The sequence below is a fragment of the Felis catus genome, chromosome A1, assembly GCF_018350175.1.
Source record: "Felis catus isolate Fca126 chromosome A1, F.catus_Fca126_mat1.0, whole genome shotgun sequence".
Lineage (NCBI taxonomy): Eukaryota > Metazoa > Chordata > Mammalia > Carnivora > Felidae > Felis > Felis catus.
Window position 1 is genome coordinate 125,182,795 of NC_058368.1, and position 7,585 is coordinate 125,190,379.

The window sequence follows — 7,585 nt, forward strand, 5'->3', positions numbered from 1 at the left end:
TTGTGAATCTGAGGCCTCCAACAGCTTCCCGCAAGAAAGTCACCTCCCAAAGTGTGGGTTGGGAATGACAATGTGTTGCCCGTAGATGGCATGAGTTTTAAAGCCAGGATGGTATTCTCCAAAACCCAGATTCTTAGACTAATTGTTCTGCTGCCACACCCAGACCCTGAACCACCTGGTCTTGTACTTCTGCCCTACATCCAACCTCTATGCCTACTATTTCTGCAAACATGGTTAATTTTCAACTCTATCTAAATCATCGGCCCAACATTTAACCCATACTGCCCTCTTATGTCTCCATATCTTTGCTCGTGTGTTGCTTCTACTCAGAAGACCCCTAAGCTTTGCACAGTGGCAGTATCATAGCCAATGAAGTTTATCCGAGACGTGATTATGGCTAATTGAAAACTTTTCCCTACTCAAAGGACCCTTACCCACTAGGCATGCAAGAAATCTCACCTTGCTTCAAAAGTTTATAACAAGTGTTTGCTTTTTAAAATCTTTAGTGAAATATTTTCTAATTCCTCCAAGCAGGGGTTGGCTTTTTCACCTATGACTTTATACAGATTTCTATTATAATTTTTATTTTTAATTTTGTTTTATTGTTACTTTCTATGTCTGCCTCCCTTGGTAACTCCTTCAAGACCCAAACTGGGTCATTGTTTTCCTTCCATCTGGCCACCTTTTCAATTTCTTTCCAGTAGGCATCTTTAACACCTCATAGTTTTCTCCTTATACCATACCAACCTTCCAGTGTCCTGCTAACACTCAACACCCACACCAATCATTTTTGTTATTGTCATTGTTCCCTCCCTATCCAGGTTTTGTGCTTAATTAGCTACTGACCCCCATACACTTAGACTGAGGGAGGAGTAAGGGTAACACCGTAACTCTAGGGTAGAATGCTGGCATGCACCAGGAGCATTCTTGGGATGGTGTATTTTCCTTTTGCATCACTCATCCTGATTGTTCTTTCAGTCCACTGGCTATTTTACCAGGTGTCTGTGATGCTTACTGTTACTGTTCAGGATGGTCCGAAACAAATTTCCATTTCCCTGCTTAGTATAGCAGATTGGATAGTTTGGGTGTAGGATGGAATCCCTTGGTTAGATCATGAAGCTATAAACAAGGGTAGGCATGCAAACAGAAGTGGAGACAGTAGGTAAAAGGCTATTGTGTTAATCAGTTTGATTGCAAACCTAACCCACAAGGTGAAAAATCTATACACTGAAAACTACAGAAAACTTATGAAAGAAACTGAAGAAGACACAAAAAATGGAAAAATATTCCATGCTCCCGGATTGGAAGAACAAATATTGTTAAAATGTCGATACTACCCAAAGCAATCTATACATTCAATGAAATCCCTATCAAAATAACACCAGCATTCTTCACAAAGCTAGAACAAATAATCCAGAAAAGAGCCCAAATAGCCAAAGAAATCTTGAAAAAGAACCAAAGCTGGAGGCATCATAATCCTGGACTTCAAGATGTATCACAAAGCTGTAATCATCAAGACAGTATGGTACTGGCACAGGAACAGACACTCAGATCAATGGAACAGAATAGAGAACCCAGAAATGGACCCACAAACGTATGGCCAACTAATCTTGGACAAAGCAGGAAAGAATATCCAATGGAATAAAGACAGTCTCTTCAGCAAGTGGTGCTGGGAGAACTGGACACTGACATGCAGAAAAATCAACCTGGACCACTTTCTTACACCATACACAAAAATAAACTCAAAATGGATGAAAGACCTCAATGTAAGACAGGAAGCCATCAAAATCCCTGAGGAGAAAGCAGGCAAACTCTTTGACCTTGGCCACAGCAACTTCTTACTCAACATGTCTCCGGAGGCAAGGGAAACAATACAAAAATGAACTATTGGGACCTCATCAACATAAAAAGTTTCTGCACAGTAAAGGAAACAATCAGCAAAACTAAAAGGCAACTGAAAGAATGGGAGAAGATATTTGCAAACAACATATCACATAAAGGGTTAGTATCCAAAATCTATAAAGAACTTATCAAACTCAAAAATCAAGTAATCCAGTGAAGAAATGGGCAAAAGACAATGAATAGACACTTTTCCAAAGAAAACATCCAGATGGCTGACACATGAAAAAAATGCTCCACATCACTCATCATCAGGGAAATACAAATCAAAACCACAATGAGATACCACCTCTTATCTGTCAGAATGGCTAACATTAACAACTCAGGCAACAACAGATGCTGGCGAAGATTTGGAAAAAGAGGATCTCTTTTGCACTGCTGGTGGGAATGCAAACTGGTGCAGCCACTCTGGAAAACAGTATGGAGGTTCCTCAAAAAATTAAAACCAGAACTACCCTACATCCCAGCAATTGCACTACTAGGTATTTATCCAAGGGATACAGGTGTGCTTCTTCAAAGGGGCACATGCACCCCAATGTTTATAGCAGCACTATCGACAATAGCCAAAGTATGGAAAGAGCTCAAATGTCCATGGATGAATGAATGAATGAATGGATAAAGAAGATGTGGTATATATATATATACATACAATGTGTGTATATATATATATATATATATATATATATATATATATATATCCAATGAATGGATAAAGAAGATGTGGTGTATATATATATATATATATATATATATATATATACACACACCACATATATATATGTGGTATATATATATATATATATATATATATATATACATACAATGGAGTATTACTCAGCAAGCAAAAAAGAATGAAATCCTGCCATTTGCAACTATGTGGATGGAACTAGAGGGTAGTATGCTAAGTGATATAAGTCAGAGAAAGACAAATATCATATGACTTCACTCATATGAGGACTTTAAGAGACAAAAAAAGTGAACATAAGGGAAATGAAGCAAAAATAATACAAAAACAAGGAGGGGGACAAAACATAAGAGACCCTTAAATACAGAGAACAAACTGAGGGTTGCTGGAGGGGCTGGGGGGGCGTTATATGGGTAAGGGGCATTAGGGAGGACACTTGTTGGGATGAGCACTGGGTGTTATACATAGGGGATGAATCACTGGAATCTACTCCTGAATCTACTCCTATTGCACTATAGCTAACTAACTTGCATGTAAATTTAAAAATTAATTAATTGATTAAAAAATTGGTTTGATTGCAGAGCATATATGAAGTAATGAGTGATTAGAAGAGACTAGAGCAACACTGGACTCTTACCAGTTAGATATTGCTCATTGGATTAGCCTTGTCTCTCTCTCTATCTTGCAGTCACTTGCAAGGTGGTCCAAGAGCCTTACTGAGCAGCTTAAGTTTTCTCCAGGAATAAGTTAAAGGGTGGAGCCTTCTGGAATGGGAAATATTAAGAGTAAGCCAGTGTGGTAGAATTTGGTAAATGCAGTACAAGATGACAATGAAAAGCAGCTTCCTGCAACTCTGTTAAGGACTTTGATCTTTGGATTTAGAGCCCTAGTATACAATTCAGTGTTTTTAAGTATGGTGGGGGTATGGTACTGGGGACATTATCAGATTTATATATGTTTAAAAACTACTTAGTTGTTATATAGAGAACAGATTGAAGTATATGGAAAAGATGAAGTTCATAGCCCCATATGTGCCAAGAAATTTATCTTAAATTTAATCAAGCCTCTAGATCTAGTTCATGGAAAATGTGAGAGCTAGAGGAACATGTTAAACAATATCACAAGGATATAGTCAGCCAAATCCAGACTGTGGGACATTGTATAGGATGAATGACCTGGTTTCTTCAACAAATGAAGGAGATTAAGAAGAAAGGGAGGAGGATTATAAATTGTTTGGATCCTAACTGAGACAAAACAACTGCACAAGAAATTTGGGAGCAACTGAACGAATTTGAGTATGTACTGGGTGTTATATGAAAATGAAGAAATAATTGTTTTGGGGTGCCTGGGTGGCTCAGTTGGTTAAGTATCTAACTCTTGGTTTTGGCTTAGGTCATGATCTCAGTTTTGTGAGTTCAAGCCCCACATGCAGCTCTGTGCTGACAGTGCAGAGCCTCCTTGGGATTCTCTCTCTCCCTTTGTCTCTGCCCTTTCCCTGCTCACGCTGTCTCTGTCTCTCTCAAAATAAAGAAATAAACTTAAAAAGTAAAAGAAGTAACTGTTTTCTTGGGTGTGGTAATGGCATTAGAATTTGTTTTTGAAAAATTGACCTAAAAAATTGAGCTTATATATTATTGATATATGCCAAAGCATTTACAAATGAATATGTATTATATCTACAATTTGCTTTAAAATAATCCAGAGATAAGAAAAAAGGAAACTAGAATATCTGGCAAATTGTTGGCAATAATTCAATCTGGTGTAATGGGACATTTTATTATATTACATTCTGTCTACTCTTAAACATTTGAAAATTATACATTTGACAATTTTTATGATAAATTCTTCAAAAAATAGATCAATAAAATTTGGGATTAAATCTGACTAAATTTTAATAACAGAAAGTAGGGGCGCCTGGGTGGCTCAGTCAGTTAAGCGTTCGACTTCAGCTCAGGTCACGATCTCGTGGACTGTGAGTTAGAGCCCCGCGTCAGGCTCTGGGCTGATGGCTTGGAGCCTGGAGCTTGCTTCCGATTCTGTGTCTCCCTCTCTCTCTGCCCCTCCCCCGTTCATGCTCTGTCTCTCTCTGTCTCAAAAATAAATAAAAATTTAAAAAAAAATTTAAAAAAAATAACAGAAAGTAACCATTAAACTGTGAAATCTACCCAACATCTCACCATATCCCTAGTGATATGGGAGACAAAAGCAAGAATCAACACTACCACCACCAATGACAAAAATCAGTGATTGGAGAAGAATAAGACCATTCCCTTTTTATGCCCTTCTCTCCATCCTCTCCTGTCTTCCTCCCCCCGCCCCCCACCTCCCCTCTCCCAAAGAGTGGATACAGTAAAACAAGTTAAAATGCTACTCCTGTCGTCCAGTGAAGGGACAGCCTAGACTGGGGAAGTGGCTTTGGAGATGGATGAAAAAGTGTTCAGGTTTATTTATAAAGTTGTGTATGTGGGGAAACCAACAAGAATAGTGCAGTGATCTCCTGTGGTGGCCAATTGGACGCTAGGTCCCTTAAGTGTAGAGATTTAAAGAGAGGGAGCATGAACTGGAGTAAAAGGGGAGAGTCATGTGGAGTTGGCCTGCTCCAGAGAAATGGCCTTCAGTAAGGAATGCAGCCAGCTCACAAAGCAGGAGCCTGGGAAGCCAATACCCTGACTTAGTCTCCTCCCTCTGCAGAGATAACCAGGGACAGAAGCCCAGTGTAAGACAGGCACATAGCCCTCGATACTGGGCCTTGAGTGGGCAGAGCAGGGTGGAGAGTGGATTGGGAGGGGCAAACATAAGGGGCCCAGCACAGGCTTCAGATTTTGTGCATGACCTATGCTATGAGGTTCACACAATCTGAATACTGCCTGTCTTGCCTCTTCTGTAGCCACACCCCTATAAAATGGGGGTATTAAGGTATAAGAGCATCTAATTCATAACTGTTGATCAAGTAAGCATCGCATGAATAAACTTGTGTAAAGCATTCAATTTGCGTAATGCTTGGCAACTGTATGCCTTCCTGGACATAGTTCTCTTCCTCTGAATATTTTTTTCTTCCCAGGTTTCTCTAGGAACTAGGTCTTTTTTTTCTTCCTTTGTTTTGTTGGGTTTTTTTGGTTGCCTGCAAGAGTAGGTATTTAATAAATACATGTTCAGTGAATTAACACTCACTATGTGTGCTAAGTGTTTTAACCTGCATCATCTCAATTATTACAACAACCTTATAAGGTAAATATCATTCTCATTTTACAGAGGAGGCTATTTGAGGCTCAGCAATGCTCCAGCTTGGCCAAATCAGACCACACAGGCCTGTTTTACTCTAAAACCTATGTATGTCCTTTGCTCCATATCAATAGCCTCATGCAAGGAGTGTTTTCTGCATAGAATGAATGCTGGCCGCTGGAGTATCACTCTGACACTCACTCCACTGTGAATCCCCAAAAATGGGCCTCTGTTCACCAGAAGCCAGGTGACCATAGGCCTCTTATCTGCCAATAGATTTCTGGGTCATAGAATCTCTGTCTGAATCATCTTTGTGTCCCCACAGGACAACCCATTTCTTGGTGCTAATCAAGGTCTATTGACTTCAATAATATTAATAAATGATAGGCTGTCTTCTTCTGCTCTTGCTGACCCTGCTTCCAATGTGCTTTGGTCCCCTGAGGGGTTGGGGACCTTAGCCTCCAACTCATAGTCTGGAAGGGCTCTGCCTAACATTCAGTAAGCAATTTCACTGCCAGGCTTCCTTCTAGGTGCTTTACACGTAGTCATTTGCTCATCATGACAAATCTATGTCTTAAGGTTTCTCCTTATTCCCATTTATAGTTTCAGGAGGGGCACCTGGGTGGCTTAGTTGGTTGAGCGTCTGACTTCAGCTCAGGTCATGATCTCGCGGTTTGTGAGTTCGAGCCCCACGTCAGGCTCTGTTTCTGACAGCTCAGAGCCTGGAGCCTGCTTCGGATTCTATGTGTGTCTCTCTCTCTGCCCCTCCCCTACTCATACTCTGTCTCTCCGTCAAAAATAAACAAACATTAAAAAAAGAAATTTAAAGTTTCAGGAAACTGAAGTTCAGAAGAGTTTAGTGAACTTTTTCAAAGTCACATAGCTAGAGAGAAAGCCAGGATTTGGAATCCAAGCAGTCTGATCCAGAACCTGTACCTTTAGATATTAATAAAGAAGAGCTTACAATTTTCCAAATGGTCACCCTGCCCTTTTCAGTCCTTTATATCTCTTGTAGCTTTGCGGCCTTCAGCTCTTCCCTGCTCACTATTAGCCTACAGGGCAGCTTCACATTGTCTCTGCTGTTACAAGTAACCGTTAAAAACAAAACAAAGTGAAAGCTTTTTGCCAGAATATTTGTTGCCTACCTGCTTCACATAGATCAGTCTCACTTCCTTATCTTTGTCAAGCACATTTTAGAGATGAAGCTGCTGAAAGGGAGTTCAGTTCAGCGTTTTGTTTCTTATTGTCTTTTCCCCACAGAAGACATTTGGCCTGGACGCTACTAGTAACAAACCAAAACCCCAAACTTCATGGCAGAGTGTTGATTAAAGAAGACTGAAGAGAGAGAGGTAAAGCAAGCAGCACAAAAGCTAGAATGGTCTGCAAATCTTTGCTGGAGACAATGTTACCTTTTTCATTTTTCATTTTTTTTCTTTTTGAGAGAGCAAGAGTTGGGGAGGGGGAGAGGGAGACTGACTCTTAAGCAGGCTCCATGCCCAGCAGAAGTCTGATGTGTGTGTGGGGCGGGGGGGGGGGGGGGGGGGCGCTCCATCTCAGGACTGTGAGATCATGACCTGAGCCAAAATCAAGAGTTGTTTGTTTAACTGACTGAAACACCCAGGCACCTCAGTACAATGTTAATTTCACTGAAACAATCACTAGTTCTTTAATGTGACCAAAATAGTAATAAACTCAATTATTTTAAATTCATGACACTAATATATGTTCCTTTAAAATTTACTATTTTCCCACCCTACACATTTTTCTTTCCCCCCTTTT

The 7,585-nt window shown here is 40.1% G+C and overlaps 1 pseudogene; it reads left to right on the forward strand.

Annotated features, from left to right (window-relative positions):
* Window positions 1-340: 340 nt before the first annotated feature.
* On the forward strand, window positions 341-523 carry LOC111556709 (annotated as a pseudogene).
* The last annotated feature ends 7,062 nt before the right edge of the window (window positions 524-7,585 follow it).